Raw genomic sequence first — 25047 nt, 5'->3', positions numbered from 1 at the left:
CTAGCTGTCTGGCATTTTATTAACTTGTGTTGTGTGGTGCACTTTACTGAAGGGAGATCTTCAAGAGAAATCCAGCAGTTTGTGTGTGGCAACACACAGACTTTGGAAGAATATTAATTTCAGTTCAATTAGGCAAGTTTTGTGGTACCTCATCCTGCAATACAGGACAGCCACTTTTATAATTATCTTCTATATTAACTTTATCATCACCAGACTTTTGCATAAATGCAACCTTTCATCTTTAAAATGCCAACACTTCTTCAATTTTGGCAACCGTACAGCACTGCTAATTATTTGCTCATTATGTGTGGTTAACTGATGAATCATTAATAAATGAATGAATGGCTAATATATTTTTATGGTAATTGGAGATATAACTGATTGCAGACTTCCTTAGCTTCTCAGAACGGCACTGAATGAGCAGTGGCTGCCTAATTGTTTACAGATGATATTTATGCCCCTACCCAGCGTTTCCCACAGTTGTAGTTTATAGCTGGCAAATTCTCATCAGTCCAGGGTGGCAGCTCGCTGTGGACCAGTCTAGGCAGAGGGGAGTGGGTGGCAGCATGACCGTGTTTCTTTTATTATATTTCTGTCAACTTGTTTGTTTCAGCTCAGCTGACACGTAACCATGGATGGACCTAATGACCATTTGCTAGCCACTTGAAGACTGCTGTTGGACCGAATTTGCCTAGGCATTGGCAGGGCCATGGCTATGACACTGCTGTGTTGTCAAATACATATCAAGACTCAGAAGCTGACATCCAAACACACCATCCCAACTGCCACTTGTCTTGCTTGGGACACCCAAAGGAACAGTGGCTTGTGGCCACCCAGCTGGTGTCTCTGTGGTAGAAGAGCTTAAGAGGACCCTTGGCAAAGCTTGGTTGGAGGCTTGCAGTTCAGTTCGCACCACTGACAAAAGTCCAGCAAATAAAGCAACCAGAGATCCTATGACTCCTTTATATGACTCACCATTCTATGGCTGGTTAATGGATTTGGAGATGAACTGCTGAATTACAAAAATTGTATCTGTCATGCTGCAAATCAGTCAGCACCTATAGGTTAAAAACATAGTCTGTTTGTTGACAATTCTGGAGAAAAGGAATGAATACTGGCCAAATAAGACTTGTTTAGCTTCATACAAACAGACGGAAGATCAAGTTAAAAATGCAAAGGAGATTACCAATTCTTAATTATAATTATTTAACCAGGTGGGTAGTTTCTCCTAATGAACATTTCCATGAAAACAGAATAACTAATGACAGTCTTAAAGAAGCCTTTGTCTTTCCATGTACTAATGATCACATTTATAAATATGCAGCAAGGCCCCCGTGTACATTGCTAATGATAAGTAATTAAGCACCAGGCGTGGGAAGCCAGTGAAAAGGGTCATGTTAATGCAAGAGAGGAAATTAAAAATGCAATAAAATAAGTTGCCTCAAAAAGATTAAATAAACTTCTAGCTGCTTCTCCTTCCAGAAAGAAAAGAATGGTTTCCCCATTCTGAAAGTAAAGCCATGTCAGGCCATTCAACAAACAGCTGGTTAGAAAGTGAGACGGTACAAGTGAGCCACTTGCTCTCTGCCCTCAAGCCCATTCTGTCCTGTAGGGTTACAGGCAGAGGGTGTGACAAAAAGTGAAGGTACTTTGGGATCATTGGAAGAGATGGGCTACACGGAAAAGGAAGCAGTAGGCCATCAAAGATGGACACCTGCCACTGGAGAATTCAATTGGTCTTTGGTTGCTATTACTTGTTTATAAAACCATATTGACCAACCTCAGCTTACAAATGAAAAAGAGGCCAAGCGCCTTTTCCAATAGGATAGAATGCTATCCTATTCCAATAGTACTGAGAAAGAAGGCTGACTCCACCTGTTGGGATTCCCCACCACACCACACGCTCTGTATGGGGAGACTGTGACTCCATTATTAGACATCACATCCTCGCACCTAGCACTGGACAGGTGCAGAAAGTACTTAATTAATGTTGGTTGAATAAGTGAGTGAATAAACATCCAAAATAGATCATCTTTAAGTCTGGAAGCGGTTTGTCCAAGAGCCCTTTACATCATTTGGTCCAAGCAGCCCTGCCACCTCAGCCACCTCAGCTCCCTCGAAAGCACCAGAACTTCGTCTCGTGCAGTTTCTGAGAAAGACGTGGAGTCTCTCTTCAATGTACCATCACCAAATGGACCAGAAATTGGAGGCTTTAGGGGGAAAAAATGGTCTTTGCAAAAACTCATCCAGTCGGTCGTAAGGCTGCTGTTTAGGAATTGAACCCCTTTAAGCATTAAAGTCACAAAAAGTGAATGAGTGGTCTTCTTGGGAAAAGAAAGGGGATTTATAGTTGGATCTCCAAAGCTCTTAAATAAGGGCAGTTTTTATTCTTTTTTAAAGTGTTTTCATGAAGCTCTCAAGCCACTGAGGACTTTTTCTTTCAAACATTTCGAACTCATTGATGGCAAGTCTCTCGAGACCCCCTGACTCTTCTGTGTGCCTAATCCCTCCGTAAGGGGAAGCTAATTTTCTGTGGCTGCAGCCTAGGGTTAACAAGGAGGCAACCTTGATCTGAAGCAAATAGCTACAAACGAAAACTCTAAACTTTATTTGGAGATTCGGGGTAGTTTTTCTTTTTAATTTATTTATTTTTCTTAAAGAAGTTCGAAGAAACAAGTCATACGGGAGAAAATCCAGGGCTTGGCTGTCTGTTCCCTTTTAAAGACTCTTTGTGAATTCAAATGAATCATTTCCTTTTACATAAAATCTTCAACAGGGCCACACTTCTCTTGTTATCAAAGTGCTGTCACCGGCAAGCCTGCCCCACTCATGAAAGCAATTCAGTACCTAACTTTCGAGCAAGGGCCTCGAGTTGCTTTACAAATACGCGCTGCCAAGGGGCTCTGGGAGGTGGCCTTGGCTCCGGGCTCCCTCGCCCCGCCGCCTCCTCCCCGACAGCCGAGCGAGGCAGGGCCACTCTGCAAGCTGATCCTGACCCCCAGCGGCCGGCGCTGTCACCCCGCCACCCTGCCCCTCCTGGCCGCTGCCCAGGCCAGCGCTGCCTCGAGGTTCCCCAGATCCCAGGGACCCAAGCACCATTTGCTTTAATTGACAATTAAAACCAACTTCAGTTCTCACCAGAATCAACCGAGTGAAATTTCGCAACTGCAAGTTTCACAATTCAATTCCCTTGAAGCAAAACCAACAGTTTCCCTGAGGTTTCACTCCACACCTCGCCATTTGTTAACTTCCCCCTCAAGTTTCTCTTCCCACACACACACAAACGCACGCCCGCACGCACGCACTCTTAAAATTTTCGAGTCAGTCTTGCAAACTGTTTCATTGTGTTTCTGGGGGTCCCGCAGCCTCCCCGCCCCGGTGCTGAGTCAGCGCCTCCCGAGGCCCCGCCTGAGACTTGGCGACTCAGCGCCGTGATCAACAGAGCAGCAGGGCCTCCGGGGACCCGGCCCCCCAAGGTGGCTCTTAATGGCTTCTGCCCACCGGCCCGGCCCGCCTGTTCGCGCTGTTTGCATGTTGTCAGCCACCAAAGTCAACAACCTTGAAAGAAAGCCTCGGTGGCCGCCTGTGGAATGGAGTCAGCAAACCCGGCTGACTCTGGCGGCACAGTTGTCAGGTTTAGCAAATACAGTGCAGGGCTCCTAGTTAGGAGTGAAGTACAGATAAACCACACGTAAGTGTTCAGTCTGTTACATGGGACGTGTGCTAAAAAGTAACTGTGGTTTATCTGAAGTTGGAATCTGACTCCCGACCCTCTGCTTTTTCTGGTAATCCTACCAAGTGGAGAAAGGAGAGGTTTGGCTTGATGGTTTTATAGCTCAGCCTCTGACCAGATCCCTGGATAGATCAGAGCGCCTGGACTTCCCCTAAGAGTTACCAAAAAATATATAATTTTTTAATGGTAGAAAAATACAATGAGGATGTAGATTCTCAGAGCTTCTGGAGAAGCTGGACCTTCCACCAGACACAGGCACATTTTCAGTCCTGTCCCTGCCTCTCCCTCCAGAAGGGAGCGGGGACCCTGTTCTGAAGGATTCCCTTCCCACAGTGAGCTCTCCATCCTGCCCTTGCTCACAGATGTTAAAGCAAAAGTCAAAACCAAGGTAACTATTTTTAGGGGTACCAGATTAAAATGCAGCTGGGTCTTCAAGGGATAGAAGTGGCTACATTCTGAACTGACATTTATATTCACTGAAATGTAAAAACAAAGGTCAAAAAACAAGTTTTGAATTACTGTTATCTTCCATTTAAAAGAGGAAGGGGGGTCCCTAGCCTTGGGAACACCGTACATATCTGTTACCGACAGCTCTACCAACCACCTCGCCAAGCTCGTCAGTTAAACCAAATGTTAAATGGAAAATATTTGGCGGGATTTAAAATTAGACCAGCACACATTACTTACAGATGTTTCCATGCAAAACACATGAAACTGAACCACACCAAATCATAAACCCCACAATGGTGTATTTTTTATACCCCAAGTTAATTTTTATTATTTAAGTAGCCATATGAAGAAGGTATTGCATATTGCTTAAATTAAATACGGAGGAATGAAATCAGCAGTATCCCTTTACAGCATATGGCCCAGCAAATCAAATTACAAAGCTTTCCACATCTCATTAACTGCAATGAGTACAGTGAGTTTTCTAATAAGTCACATCTTTTTCCTGTGAGTGGCGAGCAGTGACTTCTTGTAAGAATTCACAGGATGACCCTTGTGCTGAAATTAAGAACTAATCTAAAATGGGCAGGGTCATCTGGTCAAGTCTGATCATAACATTTCCTCATTATTGTTTTAGTTGGCATTGAAGCATATGTGTTTCCTGGTGCCCCTGCTGAAAAATGTCTTTGATAATTTCACTGACAGAAAATAACCCACACACTATTTAATGAGTTCGGGCAGGATTAGCTGACAATAAAGAATATAGTATAAATATTTTTTTATTAGAACTGATTTATTTTTTACCTGAGAAAATAAGGAGTCACAAGGCAATGCGAAGCTGACTTTTACCCTGGCGATGCCCAGGCTAGTGACGCAGGTGACGCGGCAGAAGGTGCGCAGAGCCCAGGGCTGGCCAAGACAGTGCCTTTGGGCTGCAAGTGGTGAAAGGCAAATACCAGCTGGAACCCACACTCAGATGTCTGGCTCCTCCTTTGCACAACAAGAAAAAATACTTCTACAATTGCTCATCATGTGGCCTTTGGTTGAGATGAATTACCAATTTACAACCTCTTGTGTTTGGAGAGAAGCAAACTGTGCTCTTTTGAGGTAAGAATCAGGAACCTAAAATCATTCAAGCCTTCTTGTTTATAAGGCCAGAGTGAGGCCAAGAATCCATTTCCCTCTGCGCTCTAAGCCCTTTCAATGACGAGTTTCTCACCATCTGCACTAATAAATATGGACTGGTGTGCGTATATAACCGTACAGGGAGGGGAAGGGAAGAGGGAAAGGATTTTAAATGGTTGCAAATTGCCCTCCTGCTGAGATAACAGCAGTTTGCACGTGAGCCTCAGTTGTTGCACATTAAGAATGGGCATTTGGCTTCTTTTCACACAGCTGTGAGGGGAGGGGTATATACGTTTCAGAGCTATTAGAGAAAAAAGGGGTCCCTTGTTCTGGGGGAGATGGGCTTTCTAGCAGCATCTTGTTCAGAAGCACTTGTTTCACAGTCCCAGCTCCAGGGAACATAGATGGGGTATGGAGACCAGCCCTGGGAATCTGAAATGGGGATCATGAGCCCCCAGGCTCAGCAGAGACCAAAGCGAACAAAGATGGGGACAAAGCCAGAAGGTCAGGTGGCCCCGATTGTTATAAAAGTTGTCCTTGAGGTCAAAGCGAGTTTCCCTGAAAGACCTGAAGTTTCAAGACAGTCCTTTAGGCACAAGTGGTCATAGGGAAAGATTGGTCTGAAGTAGATTGCAGAAAAAAAGCAAGCTAAAAAGACAGTGTAGGTGAGCAGAGGCCAGCAGTGAATGTAGGCTAGAAAAAGTCAGCTCCCAGGAGTAACTGGGCCTAACAAGACTCAGGTCTCCCCCCTGAGCATAGTGAGTGTAACGTGGGACTCGGGAAGCTTCAAAGAGACTGTCTAATGAAGCAGGAAGAACAGAAGCTATAGTGAAAGCAGAGCACCCAGGACATGAGAAAGTACACATCAGGACATGTGGAGGATCATGGGAGGAACCTGTGGTCAGACCTCCTCCAGCGGAAGGAAACCATCTCCTCCAGCAACCTGCTCCAAAGTGAGACTGGAGACCCAGAACCCTGCTTTCCCTCTCTGGTGATCAAAATGGGAAGGGCACAGGTTCTGAGAAGCAAAGGGGAGATGGGAGCATCAAGTCCAAGGAGATGAAGAGCAAGAACTGAAACCAGCCGAGGCAGGCCAGCTGCGGGGCCCAGGCAAGGCAGGGGTCAGGTTAGGGAGATGGAGGCCAGAAATGGCCTGAGATGAAAAGACACTTCAGAAGCCCCTGTGGCTGAGTCCGTGGGAGAAAAAGGTACTGTTAAGAGAACCCAGCCTTCAGGAACACCTGAAACAGAATGGTGGTAAAAGAAGATATTAAATATATGACCAATCCCTGCTAAGAAGGAATTGCTAGTTACCACCCAGGGAAATCATTTAGGGAAATTGTGCATAGATGCCTTAGGTCTTCAAAACAAAATCCATAGTAAAGCCCTTATCACCTAATTTCACCCTTCAGTTGTGAATGAACTTGCCAAGCCTGCAGTTACTCAGACTCTGGTTATTGAACTGGAACCTAGACAAGGACAATCCTTCAGCATTGCTAGGTAACAATAACAAACTAACATGTGCACAACTTCATAGTTTACTGTGAAGCGGGCAACTTAGCTGTAGCTAGGAAGTAAAAAGAGCCAGATCTCAGACCTACATCTTCAGATTCCAATCCTGGCATAATTTTTATTACACCAAATATATTTTATTTTATTTTATTTTATTTTATTTGGTATTGAGGATCGAACTCGGGTCCTTGAGCTTGTGCAGCAGGCGGCAAAATCACTGAGCTAAATCCCGGGCCCAAATATCATTTATATACTAGTCAAATAACACTCTAAAATGTAGTGGCACTCTGAGGAAATACCTGTATTTCGCTCTTCAGGTAATATACTCGTGGCATAAGGTGAAGGCCTCCAGAAGAGAGCATCATTCCCCAACCTGCTTTATAGTAACTGTCCCTAAAGTATCTGTGATAGGCCTTCCGCCTCTGTGCCTCCCTGATGGTTGCAGACAGGAGAGTGTGGCCAAGACGCATTCTTAGGACAGATGACTTCTGGGATCCTCTCAATATCTGCATATTGGCTATGCTTAGAATTACAGCCATAGTTGACTGGGGCTGGGGGGGAAAAGAAGAAACCAAGGTGGAAAAACTCCAACCAGAAAAATGGCTAGCTCAAAGGAACTGGAGTTGCCAGGTAGTACCCAGATGCCTTTTACCACATGCCTCTTTGCTTCTTTCCCTCCTTCTTCCTTCCCCATTTCTTCCTCTTTCTCCAGGCTCCATTACTGACGACACTCAGGATATACTCACTGTCTAAAAAGAAATGGGAAACTCTCCCTTCTCTCAGCATTCTTGCCACCCAATTCTAGCAGAAGAGAGCTCAAACCTAAGATGATTCTTGTTGAAGAAATAAACATTTCAGATGAATGTTAAGTGTTGGTTGCGTGGAGCCAAAGGATGTAGCTCAGTGGGTAGAGAGTATATTTAGTACATGTTGAGGGCCTGTGTTCAATTCCCAGCACCAAAAACTGTTGGCTGGGAAGGTGGACAATACAAATTCTGCTTTTACATAGGAAGCTTCAGGGGCCTTGTCCTCACCCACACTTTCCTGAACTTGGCCTTAGATATTTCCCATCCATTTGCCCAAAGCAACCAAGCACAATTAAGAAGCCCAAGGTACACTTACACAGGATTGACGGGAAGACATGAGTTATGTGCTGATGAATAAGAAAAGGATTTAAACCTACGAAAACAAGCAAGGCATGGGTGGCACATGCCTATAATCCTAGCCCTTGGGAGGCTGAGGCAGGAGAAATATGAGCTCAAGGCCACCCTGGGCTACATAAGGAGTTTGAGGCTAGCCTAGACTAAGAATAAGATCTTGTCTCCAAGAAAAGGAAGAAGCGGGGAGGAGGGGAGAAGACATTCCCTTTGTCCTTGCCTCCTCTATTTCCCAGACCTCTCAAATCCCCCGCTCTTCCTTGCATAATCCCTCCTGCATCCTGGCTAACTCTGCCTCTAGCCATCCCTCCATTCTGCCTCAGGTCCCTAAGCACCATCAAAACATCCCCAAAGCAGGGAGCAGCCCTGCTGTGCTTTCTGTGCTGCTTTCTGCTCCACCTTTAAAGTCCTTCCACTGACTAGGAAACCTTCAAGGTGCTGTGTTTCCTAACCCACTGCAGGCCTACACCCCAACACATACATTAAATATTGAAAAATTCAAAAACCATTGACAAGTAAAGATTCGTAAATCGTAGGAGTTGAAAGGGACACCTGAATCACGTAATTTGTCGGTTTTCAAATATTTCTCTAGCTAGTGACAACTTTCTGGACTTCCGTTTTTCTACCTACAAAAGGAGAGTTCTGGATCTTTGGTCTAATGTTCTAAAATCCAAGGTTTGGTCGAGGTCACATAGCTAGGATGAACTGAAATCTAGCAGTAGAACCTGCTCCCTTTGTAAGGCCACCCTCTCTTCACTCCCTCATGCTGTGTACTTACCAGTACTGTGCCAGCTATTGTGCCTGCCTACGCCTCTGTTTAAATGCATATCAATTTGAGAACAGGAAGCAATTCTAGTCTTCCACACCCATGAATACTTAATAGAGTATTAAAGGAGTATTAATGGCTCCTGAATTGTGTCTCCTTCAACGCAAGTGCTCTATCTTACTCCTGTCTGTTTGTACCCACCACCAGGCACCATCCCATCCCTTTTGCACATTGAAAATGCCTCCTAAATACTTCCTCTCTTTTTTCAGTTATCTCAATGAGACTGCTCACCAAAGGATTAGAATTGGTTAACCCTCCCAAATGTGCTCTTTCGTGGCCATGGCTCCACTGTTACTCAGCTGTGTATTTCAGCAATTACATAACCTATGTGCCTCCATTTTTTTCACCTCTAAAATGGGAATCAAACAGTGCCTGCTTCATGGGGAAGCCACCAGGATTAAAGAAGAGAATCATACAAAGCACTGAGAACAGTACCCTGCAACACACAGCAAAATGCTCAATAAATATTACCTATCACTTGTCTATCCTTCCATCTAACATAGCCCTCATCACATGTTCTTCTTTAACTTGTTAACTTTCCAGAATGGCAGCTATGCAAAGTCAAGAACCATGACTGCCTTGGTCTTATCCTCAGTGTGGAGGCACAGAAGGTGGTAGATGGTCAACAAATATTTAACTGCATCTACACAAGAATGAAAATGAGTAGCTCCTTGGACTGTGTGGATGAAAATGTGAATTGTACACAGACCTTTTTTGTAATCAACAGGATATTTCATAACCTTTGATGCTTTAGATCACTGTTCTGGCTTGCTCTCCTGTGCCATTTAAGAAAAGGGGAAATGAAGGACACTTTTGCAAAATGACTAGAGCCCTGATGATAAAGCCAGGTATATGGGTTTGAATCCCACTCCACCACTTACTAAAGTGTGACCTGCTATTTATGCCTATTTTCTTTATCTATGAAATGGGAATGATAGGAGTACCTACCTACAGGGGTCTTATGAAGATTAAATGAGTTAACATTTAAAACGAGCTTAGTGCCTAGCGTTATTTAAGTGTTCACTACTATCATCATCATTGTCATCGTCACTTGTAAGGACATGAAACAAAAAAGACCCAGGCATGAAAATTCATTATAGTTGTAGGAAAACATTTTTCCACCAATACAGAGACTCTATGGGTGGCTCAAAGGAGGCATTCAAAATACCGTGATGCACTCTGGGAAGCTGAGGCAGAACAATCACAGCTTTGAGCCCAGCCTGGGCAATTTAGTGACTTATTGAGTCCCTGTCTCAAAATGAAAAATTTGGAAAGGGGCAGGGGTTGTAGCTCAGTGTGAAGGCCTAGGTTCAATCCCCAGTACTGCCAATAAAATAAAATAACCATGATGTTGTGCTATGACAATTTAGCTGACATTAATATATTGTTGGAATGTTTTGGGTTCGCACAGTCAAAAATCAGAACTGAAAATTTCCTAACCATCTGCTTTGCATGTTACAAATACTATGTTGCCCAGCAGCTCCCACACTCCAGTTAGGTGGAAACACACACCTGTGACCCAGCACCACTCGCTCTTCCTGTCCTGCTGTGTCTGGGAACCACACTTCCCTCATTGCCAGTGCCTCCTGGTGGATTTTCAACCACACTCCAGTCTGAGGACCATCGGGAAACCCAGGTGAGGTGGATTAACTAATGATCAACTTGGAACGCCCAGCTGAACTGAATCAGTGTGGTTTGGACCCACCTGAGGATTGTTGCCAATGGTATAAAGAGAGAACTGGAGGGGAAGATAGTTGGCTGTTGATTTTCCTGGAGAAACTTGCCACAGGTGTTTTTCTGATGCAAACTTGGCTGTTCAAGAATTGTAGGAGGAGCTCAGGTCCTCGCAGTCACTGGGAATGGCTGCTGTTCTCATCAGGGGAGCTCTGATCTTCACCATGAGCATCACTTTCTGGCTCCAGTATAGATCCCTCAGCCTGTTGGTAGAAATCCTTCACCCTACTGGCTCAGGCTTTCTAGCTTCCACTACTGACCTCTGGGCCTTCCCTGTGAAGATCCTCAATTCAGACAAGCACGAGACTTTGCCATGGGCTCTAGGCGTCTGGCAGGACTCATGAAGGACATTGCCTTGGGGTCTAGCCCTTCAGCTGGGCTTGTGTGCAATATTGCTGTGGGATTTGACTTTTTGGGTGATTATTACAAAATAACCCTATAAATTAGGTGTCTTGTATTACATCTATTTCCCTTGCAAAACCTGACCTCAACACGAGGGTAACTTCTTTTCTTTGCTGCCCTGTCTGCAAAGCCATAGGGTTTCAGAGAAACCCAGGGGCTGAGATGCAGGCTCCCTGTCCCTGGGCCTGGCCATAGCTGGACTTGAGGTCCTCTGAGACATCTAAGATGGCAGCAAACCAGGTCTCTCCCAAGTTTCACACCTACCTGGGCCTCACCTGCTCTGTAAGGAGGGCAGCAGGACCCAACTCCAGGGAGATGTAGGATGCTCTGTAGCTCCAGGAAAAGGCAGCTTAAGACTCAGAGCAATTAAAGAGCAGGAATAGGATTGGAACAAGGAATAGGAGAGCCTTGTGCTTCCTGTTTTGTACTCTATTTCACCACAATGGCTTTTCCCTACCAGAGTCCAAAGCAATGGGTGATTTGAAGCCACTACATTTAGCCACAGATTGATTTAAAAATCCTTCATGATTTTTAAATCCTTCATCAATATCTACCCACCTAAAAATCAGATGCTGCCACTACCTTACTGTCTTAGTTACTTTTCTCTAGTTGCTGAGACAAAAGGCATATTTAGTTCACATTTTGTAAAGGTTTCAGTTCATAATCAGCTGGCTCCAAGGCAGGGTGGCATGGTAGACAGGCATACAGAGGAGAAACAGCTCATAGTGGGCAGAAGATAGCAAAGCAACAAGGGATGACCACAGCTTTTTACCCCTTATATCTTAACCAGCAGCAGGTAGCACTCATACCCTTAATCCCAGCACCCTCCATTCTAGCATTGCACCATGAATCAATGTCAGAGTCACACACTCACATCCAGTCACCTCTGAAAACACCCACCTATGACCACATGAGACTTCGGTGGGACACCTAAACACAAGTCATAACATTCTGCCTTGGGCCCCTAAAGACTCATGCACATCCCTTTATGTAAAAGGCATTTAGTCCATCTCTAAGAGTTGCCAAAGTCCTAACAGTCTCAGCATTGCTGAAAAGTCCAAGTCCAAAGTCTCCTCTGAGATTTGAGGCAAACTCTTAGCCGGGAAGCCCTGTACAAATAAAAAGAAAGTCAAACCCTTCCAACATTCAATGGCATAAAACAGACATTTCTATTCCCAAAGTCACAAGGAATAGGGATAGCAAGGAATGGGAACAGAGGAAGACCAAAATTCAGCAAACATTAAATCCCACAGTTACACTTCCAGCATCCTCAGCAATCTGTGGCAAGTTGTGAACTCCAAAGGGCTTGGGTGGCTCCACTCCTGTGGCATTGTTGGTGGTTATAGCTCCCAGGTTTCTTCCTTTGCCTGGCTTTGCTCACTTCTTGCAGCTTTCCTTGGATGATCCACATTCCTGGCTGCTCCAACCTTCTGGGGCCTCCACTGCATCTTTGGCTTCACGCCCACAGCTCCACACACTGCCTCTCAGGGGTACACTGCCTGGCCTCCCAGGCCTTCTTCTAAAATCTGGATGGAAGCCTTCCTGACCCTACAACTCTTGCATTCTGCATATGCCTAAAACCAGCACCATGTGGATGATGCCAAGGTCTGCTACCAGCTGGAGCAGCAGCCAGGCTTCTTCCTCTCTTGGCTGTAGGGATTGAATGCCTACGAACCAAATCCTGAGGAACTACTTCCCTAGGCAGCCACCATTCTGGAACATGGTGCTCTGGGGCTCTCTTGTCAAAGCAAAGTCTTTCACTTTTGCAATTTTGAGTCTGCAAAGGGTGGAGGCCTGCTGGTTCTTGTGACATTCTTAAGCCATCTTTTCTATCCTCCTGCTCCTTCTCAGCAATCAAGATCTCCTCTGCTCTATCTTTGCAGTCCACAGCTTTACTGGAGCTTCCTCTCTGGTCAAATTCAAAACATTTTATATCTTCTGGCCTCTTTACTCTGCTCTTGATTCTCAACATAAATCTGGCTAAAAGCCCCCAATGGTAGCCATGCTACCACCTCAACATTAAACTATCTTGAAATTTCTTTTGTAAGATTAATTAGTCTGCCGCCCTTAATCTCAGTCTCAGGCAAAGTCTCTGCGCATGAGCAAAGTGCAGACAAACTTTTTGCCAAGGTATAACACACATTATCTGGAGTCTGACAGCCAATGCAGTCCTTCTTCCCATCAGAAGCCTCCAGAGTCTGGGTCTTTACCATCAGGATTTCTGTCAGCCTTCTGGTCCTCTGAACTCTGACCAGAATTTCCCATCAAGAGCGTCCTAAGCTGTCCACCTACTTTTTCAGCTAGCATCTCCAAATCTTTCTAAACTTCTCACAAGCCAGTCCCAAAGGCTCCTGAACCACACAGTCAGGTATAGTCACAGCAATGACCCCACTTCTCTGGTACCAAATTCTGTTTTAGTTATTTTTCTCTCATTGCTGAGACAAAATACCTGACACTCAAAGTTAAAGGGGGAAAGGTTTTAAATTTAGCTCACAGTTTATGGAGGTTTAAGTCAATAATCAGCTGGCTCCAAGGCAGGATGGCATTGCAGAGGGCCATCACAGAGGAGAAACAGTTCATGGCAGACAGAAGGTAGCAAAGCAACAAGGGATGACCACAGCTCTTTCTATCCCTTATGTCTTATACAGGCTACTTAAGGTGGGCAGCACTCACACCCTTAATCCCAGTGCCCTCAATCCTAGCATTGCACCATGAATCAATCCTAGCATCATACACTCTAGATTTAGGAACACCTGAAAAATCCACCTATGACTGCATGAGGACATCTAAACACAAGTCATAACACTTAACAATTCTCTTACAAGGGGCTAATATCAAAATCTCCTGAATGGTATTCATCTCACCCATTGTGAATATGCGTTGTGGTTTGTTATCATGGAGTTCTTTATCCTAATATTTGCTCAAGGCAATTATCCAGTTTGTTGCAGGCATTAGATGTTATATTGCAAATCCTCTGTCTGCAAAAGAAAATGACAACAGCACTTGTCATGGTTTTATTGCAATCAGTATCTCATCTATTGTATCTACTGCACATCAAGACTTTCTGATGTTTAATACTCATCCTCCTCCCCCCTTACACAAACCAAATGGGCTTCATAAAAGGCTCAAGATTCATGGCTCTTACATTAAAAAAAACAAACAAACAAAACTGGTGTGCCTATTTAAGTACTGTTAACAAAATTATTAAGAAATAAACATTATTTCTCTGGGATAGCCAAAATATTGCATCATGATTATAACATGAATGTATACATAGTTTCCTGGTTGCTGACAGAAGTTAGAGAACTTAACACCAGGAAGGTCTCAGAAAGGATGCATAATCCATTGGGTTTCTCCCTGGACAGAGCAACATGACAAGCCTCCCTCGGTTCTCTGTGTGGGTACTCAATGGAGCAGATTCCACCCACTGAACTTACAGTTTTAATTTTTTTGAAGGGAACGATGTCTCTTGTTCAATCTGCCAAGTCAAGATATAAAAACTGAAACAGAAATTCCCCACAGCCTTCCCACGAAGGACATCATGATGTTTGGTGAGATAGGCAAAGGAAGGTGGAAATGTGGGTGCTGCAATGTGCTGGGTTGTGGCACTGCCCCTCTGGATTACAAGGCAGACACGAATCTCTTGAAGTGTTGGAGTCCAAGGGAAGCTGCTTCACACTCACTAAACCAATACTAAAATGTTTTGAAGACACACTAAAGCTTAATGGGTGAGGTTTCCACTGGTTGGAAGCTTCTGTTACTATGGAGAGGGACTGTGTGAAAACAGAGCAATGCCACAGGGGAAAGGGAGCACCATTAGGAAGAGTCGTGCCGTGCACAGCAAACACACAACAAGGAGCCTTCTGTACCTTGGGAGCACCTGGAATGATGATGATGGAACCGAGGGAGACCGTGTTAGTACCGAAAGCTCTTTGATCGCTTAGTGCCTTTTGGTTGAATCAGACTTCTTGATTCACTTTCCTCCCTGAACCTACTGCAGATCAAACCCTGTAGGACCAGCCCTTGTCCTCCTCATTCTTCCAGCCATTGCTCAGCTGCCAAGGGCCATACCAGACATCCTAGGGTACATAGACTGGCGATCAGTGTGCATGTGCTGCTACCACAGGCCTTCATGGCAAGTTCCCTCACACTCTCTGTGCCTGTGGCCTCAGACCCATCATCAGGCCCAGGACCTTGCCAGTGATTTCAGTTCTCAGTGCCTACTCAGTGGTGGTCTTGATTAGTCTTATTACACTGTCCTTTCCTACGAGGTGAAGCCCTGCATTTAAAGGATTTCAGCCTCCGGACTTCCCTGACTGTTCATCTTCTAGTGCCCTGGGCCGTCTGGCAGCCATTCTGGTTTGTTGGGGCTGTGCACCAAGGGAAAAAGCTGGTTCACCCCAGCACCATGAGACACAAGCTTTCTGATGCTATTCTGTGCTGCAAGACTTTGGGAGTGGCTGAGCCATTGGCCCCTTGGGTGCCTTTCTAACCCATACTGTTGAGTCATCTGAATCATTGCTGTTGGCTCAGCAACAGTTTAATACTCTGAAATTTATCAGGAGTATTCAGACTCTCGGCCTGAGATTTATAATGTTTTTTTAGAACAGATAACGTATTTTTAAGTTAAAAAGTAAAACAGCATAATTATTCTTCTACAGAATGGACAGGCCTCTGCAGATCCAGATGAAGAAGGCTAGGGTTTAAGTTTTCTGTGTACTTTGTGTCCCTGGGCCTCACATGGTCTTCCTTCTATTACCATCCCTCTACCCCTTTTAATCAGACTGCATCAACTCAAGCTTGCTCCTCCTTGGCCTTCTCTGACCACCCCAAGAACTATCGGTCATGGCCCTTGTTGCCCTGTCCTGTGATCACCAATGCTCCCCCTGGCCTCACTCATGACACACGGTCCTGGTAGCAGAGACCACGAGCCCCTCGTGCCAGGCAGAGCATCCAACACTTTCTAGACAGACTGGACCCCATCCTAAGCAGAACACACTGGCTCTCTGCCTGCCCCCGCCACTACTGGCTTAGTGAGCCGAGCTGAACCGGAAGTCGGCCACACCTCTCTCTTTCTCTTGACAGAGGAGGCTTTTCGGTAACCTCAGCCTGAGGCGAGGCCTTGTGTTAAATTCACTTCTGAGACCTCCACTTTCTGACCACGGGACCTCCTGTGATCCCTTTTAGCTCTTGCTCAATCCCAAAGTCTCAGAAATTGGACACCGAAAACAGAGACTCATTTTCTTAAGAGAATAAAGTAGTAACAGAAAAAAAAAAGAGAGAGAGAGAACAAAAGTAGTTTTGCCTTCAGTACATTCAAAAAGCCCTATAGACACAATCCCAGTTCATGGATCTTCCCTCCACCACTTTTCTATGGCAGGTCAGTGCCCCAGAAGGAGATTTGTCACTTTGGATCCAGCATCTAATGCGCTGTTCGGTCTCTCAGTCCAGACCCCGCATCTTGCATCTGAGGGCACTGAGAGGCGGGAGACCCAGTGCTGCCCCGTGCCGATGCTCTGTCCACTGTGCCACCCAGCCTCCTGTGAACTGAAGACATTTGTGAGTCACCCTTTTATTCATTCCTCCTTGCAGACACGAGAGCACGCTTGCTTCTTGGTTTCTTTTTTCCAAGATCTATAGACTGCAATGTTATCCCAGCAATTGTCTGGTAACTCAAAACCTACCAGCCACTCAAAACTAACCCATGGTCCTAACTTCTCTGTTGTCACCTCTCACTGAGACCATGGCTGAGCCATTGGTGAGGGGATTTACAATTTACTGCGCAACTACAGTGTGTGTCCCTCAGCCTCAGGGCAGCCAGTGATAAAGGAAAGGTCCTTGCTGACATGCAGTATTGACGGAGCAGCCACACAAACCACACTCAATACCTCTCTGAACCAGATGCCTGCATGCTTTCGGGGCAATGTAATGCGACTACCGTTATTTCTCGAACCATCTTCTCCATAATCCACCACCATTCGTGGTTTAGTTAATAAGCTAGCAGGTATCTGTTCCAGACAGAGAACAATCTGCAAATCAGAAGCTTCTCAAATGGACTGGAAATGGGTGGTTTCATTGTATGCATTCCTAGTCACCTTGCTAATAGAGCCCACATTTGAGAAATGCCATTAAATGTTCTGTTCAAGAAACACAGGGCCAGGGATTTAGCTCAGTGGTTCCGCCAACTGCCTCGAAAGCGCAAGGACCTGAGTTTGAACCCTGGTACCAAAAAAAAGAAAAAGAAACACAAGCACCCCTAAATGTGGCCTCTCTACCCCAGCCCCTCTCTGCCGCGTTTCCATCCTTGAGGCACATTTTTAACTTATAGAAATGCGGCAGGAGAGAGTTAGACTGTTTTGTATGATGCAGTACAGCCTGTTCAACTTTTGCATAGCAATTCAGCAAACACAGTTTTAAGCATTCAATTCTACTTCTACAGCTTCTTAAAATTCCCTGCAATATAATTATACTGATGGGAATGCAGAAAGATAATTGCTTTTAGAGGAAAGTTTCTCCTTTGTTCCATGTTCATCTGGCTTCCAGAAATGGAACGAGAGCCCTTGAACAGCAGAAATACGCATCCATGTGTCTCTAGTTATCATTTATTTACAAAGATAGACCTTGACAAATGTAATTTGTTCAATAAAATTAAAAGGATGCACGATAATTCACTTAGACAAAGAGACTTGAAAGGGGACGTCATCGGCAGCCGTGCCGTCCATCATTCCAAATGATCAGCTGACTTTGAAGAAGTGGCAGGTGTTCCCCTTTTGGAATCCAGCATTGAAATAGTATTTAGAAGGAGGAAAGAAAGAAAAAGAGCTAGGAATTGGAGCAATTCTTTATTCAGGCAATAATTATACAAATTAGATCTATGAAAGCCAGAGAATGACTGTGCCTTGAACCCTGTCTGTGTGCATAGAACAATGGGGAAATTAATAATTAAATCTATTACATATGCTCATAATTCAATACAAAAGATACCTCAGTAGTTCAAACACTCTTGTATTTTCATTTGAATAAGGCTTTCACACATTCTCCTCATTATATATGTATTATATTTTAAATTTAACAGCTTATTTTGTTGCCTTTATGTTTGAATTAATAAGGGCACACTTTAATGCACTAATGGGGAATTGCATGAGCCAGCTTTGCAGACATAACTTTGAAAAATCTCTGGTTTCCCAAGGGTGAAATCAATTTGCCCATAACGTGTTGTCTAACAGACACATCTGGAATCTTGGAAGAAAAGCTCCCCTCTACAAGCTTCTGATTTGGGGCTCTGTATTTGAAAGAGTATCCCAGAGCAGAAACCTTTGCTACATCGAACAGACCGATCAAGATCGTCTTCAGGATCTGGCAGTCTCTGGGCCAACTAACATGATTTCCACGCTTGACCCATGTCATTTTTCCAGGGAGCAAAAACAATTTTCCTATGAAAAAGTAAGGGTTTATTTTTAATCCAATAATTCATATATTCTCCACCCCTTCCCCTCCTACTTCCCTCCCTTCCTCCTTTCCTCTCCACCTCTGCCTCTCTTCAAATCCCTATTTTTAACTCTTCTTGCTACCTCTGAGCCATAAAGAGTGGGGAAGACAAAGAAATTACAGACTAAAGGGACAGAGAGAGAAAAGTATATCTCACAATGGCTCTGGGGAGGGTCCCCAGGACTGCAGAGTGCTGATGAACAGCACCAGATTCCAGGCATTCAAGGATGAGGGACCTTGGTTGAACTGAATCACTGAAGTCTCAGGGAGCGAAATGAGTTCCCAAAAATGGGTTCTCAATTTCATACAAAATAGAGCGATTCCACTGCAAGACTGAACCGAAAGGTTATACAGCAATGAGAACCAGCCATCCAACTGCAAGCCCAAAAAGCCAGGGCTCTGAGAAGGAAGGACAGGAAGCCCCATCAATGGCTGCCACTTCCGTGCAAAGCAGCTGTCAGGGCACCAGGGCTGCCCAGGCACACATGGACCCACTTGCCACCGCTGCCACTGCTGTATGACAAGGAGTTTTGTGCCTTCGGAAGAACGCCAAATCCAATGATGCTAATTGCATTGCAGATTTCTAGCATCATTAGCAATTCTTAAAATTACATTCTCCCTACTCAAGTTCTCTATTTGCAGCCTGGAGAACGGAGGGGCAGGTCTCTAAAGGGGATATAGGTTACAGAGAAATTCAATTGGACACGTTGGCTTCAGGTGTGCAGGTGGAGGCTGGTCGGCAGGGATTCACAGCCCAGGAAAAATGCTTGTTTGTCTTATTTTAAATGCTGATTGCCGGGAGAATAAACAAAACCTGCAGCTAAATGGGCCTTAAAGGAACACTGGGAATTTTGGGAAGAAAAAAGCCTTACCGAGTAACAGTTGGAACTAGCCCTGTGGGTCCCATGGTGACAAGCACCATCCAACCACCCCGAGCGATGGAGTGACTTGCACTCGAAATAGTTGGTGCAGAAATAACCACTCTCCTTTTGTTTGTTTGTATTTAAAACAAATGAGGAAAATCCAGATGAATTGTTGTTTTTGCTTTGTTTGTTTGTTTCCTTAAAGAGAACATATTTGCTCATTAGGAAAGCTGTCTAGAAACAAAAGCCTGAAGTCCATGTCTCTCCTGAGCTTCTCAAGGACAGACTGCCCAGCCTTCCCCATCCCAGGCATGGCAGAAGTGTGTGGAAGAGGGCGGAGCTGAGAGGACACAGGTCAGAAGCTCCTGGCCATGGGGCAGGGCTTTTCCATGCTGGAGTCAGGACTTCCGCACTGGAGTGATTGAGAGGCCACCAACCCTTCCGGGGTGGCCTCTACTCTGGATCTGGCACAGAAAAGGGGCTGCATGGGTATTTTTTCCAATATTTTATTCTATGTAATTAAATTGCCAAATATATATATTAGAGAGAGAGAGAAGACTCAAGCGCATATATACATGCACACTTACAAATATGTATTATATATAAAGCCCTATGCATAAGCACACCCTGTGTATAGCTTCTAATTGGGCTGTCTTCTCAAAATAATTAAGGCAGTTTTAATGAAATACAGTTTAAGGTGGCTGGCAAGCAAAGGAGCTGTCCTTCGCAGAGCATTACTGAACTGAGTCATCCGAGCTTGGGGATGGCTGGCTGCCTCAGCCACTCTGAAGGCATTAATAACCAAGCTGTTCTCCACTGAGGTCCAAAGACCAGAGGCTGAGGGACAGGAAGGGGAGAGCCATGAGCCCAGGCAGCTCCAGTCCACCCTCTCAGACAGTCCTCAAGTAACAGTGACACTCCCAGTCCCAAGCTGGAAGAGGATTTGCCGCTCTCAGAAAGATCCCGGCAGGAATCCAACCCAGACCTTTGGCTCTGCCTGTGGAACAGCAAGGTGACCTACAGTGCTTTCTGTAGCAACCAAGAGCGATGCTGGGAACTGGGGGAAGGGTGGCTGGAGTTTCTCTTTTGATGTCCTAGTTTCAACTGTATAGTGACTTGTCGACCCCATGAGAACAATAAGATAAACACAGGAGTACTGAAAGATGATAGTGTTAATATTTAAATTCTTAAAAGAATGATAGGCAGTCTCTAATAGCATATGGATAACGCTACAGAACAACACAGAACTTCTCTTTTGTTTTCAGCAGCAGGAGGAATATCTGGTTTGGTTTAGTCAAAGGGACGCTTTACCAGGTCTCCCATGAGAAATCTTTGCAAACTGTACCGACTTTGCCCCGGGCAGGGAGGACTTGCTTCCGCACACAGAGCCATTCCAGTGCAATGGTACAGCACCAATCCAGGTCTCAGAATATCTCCTGAAAGGCAGGAGCCTGTAAAAGAAGCCCCACTGTATGACTATAGAAGACCATGTGCCCAGTGTCACAGCTTATCCCTTGTGGCTTGGTCACATCTTGAATCCCTCTAAGAGCTGCAGGAGAAAAAAATAAGCCAACTGCCCTTTCTTCCTACCTCGGAAAGGAGAGGTACATAAAATGAAAGAAAGCAACAAGAGCTCAGGGAAAGTTTCTCTTAATCCCACCTAAAGAGGAAAAAACAGGTGACTTGATTTCTGCAAGATCAGTCTGAAGTAAGACCAGAGCAGAGGGTCAGACTTGACAATAACAGCTGTGGTTTACTGAGACAGGCAGCACTTTATCTATGTAATAGTTCCTAATCCGCCTATGAGGTAGGTAACAGTATTCCCGTTTTATAGAGCAAGACTCAGAGGCTGGAGGAGTTCAGCACCTTGACCATCACAGTCCTAGAGCTCTCAGTGGACAGAGGAAGGCACAGGCAGAGTTCCAATTCTTGACCTTCCTGCTCCTCCCACGCCCTCTCCTCTGCCAGCCCTTGGTGGTCTGTCCGGGTCTCCTGGGCCTCACAGCCTGAGCTCCAGCTGGAATTTCCCTCTGCTTCCCAGGCTGCTCTCCCAGGGGTCAGCGATTTGAGAAGCAATTGGGAACCTCTATGGATCCTGAGGAGGGGACACGGCGTGGGCCGCAGGTGCAGGCCCGGGGTCGCGGGGCCAGGGACATCTGTGTCCAGGGCGCACCCGGTGGAGCCGCGCGGTAACCCTCGCACCCCACGGTCACCACGCGGCCTCTCCGGGCAGCCCCGGAGCCCCTGACACAGGCATCACCTAGATGTCTGCAGCCTCTGAAAAATGGATGGGAGGCGTGCAGCACCCCAAAGCCTGGTGCCGACACCCCCGGAAGCAAATGAGTCATTAGTAACGGGGCGGGGGGGGGGGCGGAGGAGGGGGCGGGGGTGGCGACTGACTGGCAGCAAACCAGCTCGGCCCTTTGGGGTTCAGACGCTGAACTGGAGGCTCCTGGCACCAACTGGGAACGATCCCCAGCGCCCTGCAGGGCAGCCTCGGGCCTTCCCGGGAGAGGAGCGGCGATCTTGTGCGAGGACCGGGCCTGGGGGACCGCCTGCAACCCCGACCTCGGGGGAGAGCCACACAATTCCGCGCCTCGCCGCTAGGATGTTCCTGTGGCGCCACCTAGTGTCCGAGGCCCAGACGACGCCTGGCGCGGGCTGCAGGGACTGGCTGAGGCCGGTCTTGGGGACCTGGGACTCGGGCCCAGTCATGGATAGACCGGTCATCCTAGGGAGGGGGGACTCCTGGCGGGTCAACGACACCCGTACACTGGGCAAAAGTCCCCCTAGACCGCTCTTCGTGCTGCCACCAAACCTAAATAGAAAATCTGCCAGAATGAACGGAAGAAATGACTCTCCCTTTCTATGAGACGTCCATGAGGTGATGTCTGGTTTTTCCTAAATACAATGGCAAGTGGATTATTAATTCATCCAGAAAAAATATAGATCCTGTCATCGTATAAACATGAGTCCCCGCGCAGAACTGAGCCTCGAACCATCTGGAGGCGCTGCGTGGGACTCAGAGCAGCTTAACTTTGTACTTCATGGCTCCTGAGGACCTCCTGAGGAGAATATTCCGCAGCGCAATGGCAATGGCCGGAGAAGCTCCGGGAGGCGGGGTGCGGAAGCGTCGCCGCTACTGGCTGTGCTCCTGAGTATCTGTAGGACCTTGACGGGGGAAACAGTTTTTTACCTCTCACAACAATGCTGTGAGGTCCAGATTACTGTTCCCGTGTGATAGATGAGGAAACAGGGACTCCGGGAGGCCACCCAAGGTCAGCGGCCACACCGCATCTGCCCACCTCTCACAAGCGCGGTCCCCGGGAGACACGGAAGGGGCTGTCCCAAGTGGTCACTGGGTCACTTCCGGGTGCAAAAAACTGCGATTCCAAGGTTTCACTGGTCCCTTAAAACCCAGTTTCAGTGCTCACAAACCCTAGTCGTGATAACAAAAGGGCCTTTAAAAAGGATTTATCCACCTATAAAAACCATTGGATTTTATTTTCAGCTATGGGCAAAAGAACACCAAAACAAATGTGTTGGAACATAAAATCCCCTTTAAAATTTAGGACAGTGAGGAAAGAGGAGAAAATCTGCTCAGGGAGGGGAATGATGACCACGAAGTCTGAGGCTGAAACTAGACTGCAGGGTAGTGCTTATCTGGAGCCTCTGGCTTCCCGGGGGATAATTGCCTTCTGACAATTGTTTAGACTTGATAAATTCACGAAATCGTGCAGCCAACAGTTTATCTGGCTACCAGAGCAGATCTGGACAGAACTAGATGAAGGAGTCCGGCACATTTGCAATAACCTCAAAGATAAAACTTCCTGTCTGAGACAGTTTCTCTTTCCTCCAGGGTCACGTTGCCCAGTAACTGCCACCTTCAAAAGCAGGAAGGGGTGGCACTTTAGCAGAGAGCTCAGAGTGGGCCTTGCTTGTCTGGAACTCACTCTCCCCACTGACCCCGGATAGGTCACCTGAGAATAAGCAGTCACTCTGCCCCTGTCGGAAAGCTTGGGGAAACATCCAGGCAAAGAAAGTGAGGAACTGAGTGACCAGATCCCAAAGCCAAGGTCACCTAACGCTGAGGTCACTGTTTTTCTCAAGGGCTCTTCCTCTACCTACAAGGACAGGCTGAAGCAATTTCAAATCTGCTCAGCAAAGATAAGACTGTGAACTGCAGCTCAGAGGACCTCGGAGCCTGCTGGACCACAAACGCGCCATGTGACCAAAAGCAGGTTAAACTTCCCTCGGCCAACCTGGGTTACCTCAATGCCAAAGTCGGTGGTTTGAGCCAAATAACCTCTGGGACCTTCTGGAGTTATTTTATGGGCCTGAATCAAACCAGCAGTACCCTTTATGGTTCAGAAGAGGCCCGAGGTTTCACTGGAGCACCACGTCCCTCAGTTAGGTTCTGTCTCTACACACACACACACCCACACACACCCACACACACACCTCTTGCTCTCTGGCCACAGCCCTCCGCCTCAACGCCTTCCTAACTGCCACGCTGACTGAGGAGCACAGAAGAGACCCTCACCACAGAAAGCAGCCCACCCTGGGAGGGCCAGGCTCATGGAGTCCCTCTGGGACACCGTTTATCCTCCATCTGTCATCAAGAAGTGAAGCGAGGCAGAGGTGTAGCTCCATGGTGGAACATTTGGCAATCAAGCTTGAGGCCTTGGGTTTGATCCCCAGCACCACAAAAAAAGAAAAACAAGAAGAGAAGCCATTTGTTGTACATCCCCTCCTCCTACTCTTCTGTTCTCAAAATGTCCTGATGGAAGATGGTGGGGTCTTCCTCAAGCAAGATCACTGCAGGTCAAATTCCCAGCAGCGCTCCAGCATCCCCACCCTCCCTCACCCTCCAACTCGGGAGCAGTTGAACAGGACAGCAACCAAGAGGGATCTTTTACCGCCCTTAAGTTCTGACCTAACAGTCTCTTTTTAAAAATTCCTTCACGGGCTTCTTGAGGACCCAGGACTGAGCTATATTCCATGGAAAGAACTTTCCAAGGAAAGAAATAAAGCAGTTTTTCTGAGACTTTTCTCACTTTGGGTAGCTGAGAGTGAGGAAGAGGCTCCTTTTGTGGAAGGAGAAGTCCAGAGCGTGGAGGTAGCCCCTCGTGGTGGCAGCATCATCTCTTCTTTCTGCGCTCCCCTCACAACAGTTACTAATTAGGTGCGGACACATTCAGTAAGTACAAGGCTCCCTGCATTTCTGCAGGGTACTAGGTTACAAAAGTCGGTGCCCTCAGAGGCTACCCACCCCACCCACCCTTCAGACCACCCCATGTCTTTCCACTTTCGCCTCTGCCCAGCCTCAGACCAAAGCCAGGGAGGGATCTAAGAGGTACCACTACACAAGCCCTTCTCCTGACCCCCAGCCCAGTGCCTCCATGTTCTGTCTTCCCTCTGGGCTGTGATTCATGGTAGATATTAGAAAGGAAATGGCATCCTTCAATTCTTTTTACCATTTCTCTTATCTTTACAGGGTTCTTATTAAGCAGTATCTTCAAACTTATTTATGTGATGTCACACGAGGAAGCAGTGCTGTCAATGGGACAACCTTCCATGAGCACTGAACTCAATATAAATAAGAGCCAAATAAATGCCACATTGTCTCCTTGAGGAATCTTCTCTAGTCCTGAAAGGAAGCACTGAAAGATGATCAGATAACAGCAGAGTCTGCAGATGAGGGGCAGAACAGCTCCTTTTTCCTCTTCTTCTCTGAAGTATTGGATCAGGGGATTCAGC

General features: G+C 46.2%; 1 long non-coding RNA gene across 1 annotated transcript in view; it reads right to left on the bottom strand.

The window, feature by feature from the left end:
* LOC110348407 (uncharacterized) overlaps positions 1 to 23394 on the bottom strand; it is a 36929-nt gene extending 13535 nt beyond the window's left edge. Inside the window, exons 1-2 of the long non-coding RNA XR_002393622.2 lie at positions 22484 to 23394; positions 13801 to 13914 (exon numbers count right to left, since the gene is read on the bottom strand). This is a non-coding gene — a long non-coding RNA (uncharacterized LOC110348407). The remainder of the gene's footprint in view (positions 1 to 13800; positions 13915 to 22483) is intronic.
* Between the last annotated feature and the right edge of the window lie 1653 nt (positions 23395 to 25047).

Source organism: Heterocephalus glaber, unplaced genomic scaffold (assembly GCF_053883595.1).
Source record: "Heterocephalus glaber isolate CG9 unplaced genomic scaffold, H.glaber_assembly_v1.0 deba00001442, whole genome shotgun sequence".
Lineage (NCBI taxonomy): Eukaryota > Metazoa > Chordata > Mammalia > Rodentia > Bathyergidae > Heterocephalus > Heterocephalus glaber.
Note: the sequence above shows the minus strand (reverse complement) of the source record. Positions and strands in the feature narration are given on the sequence as shown.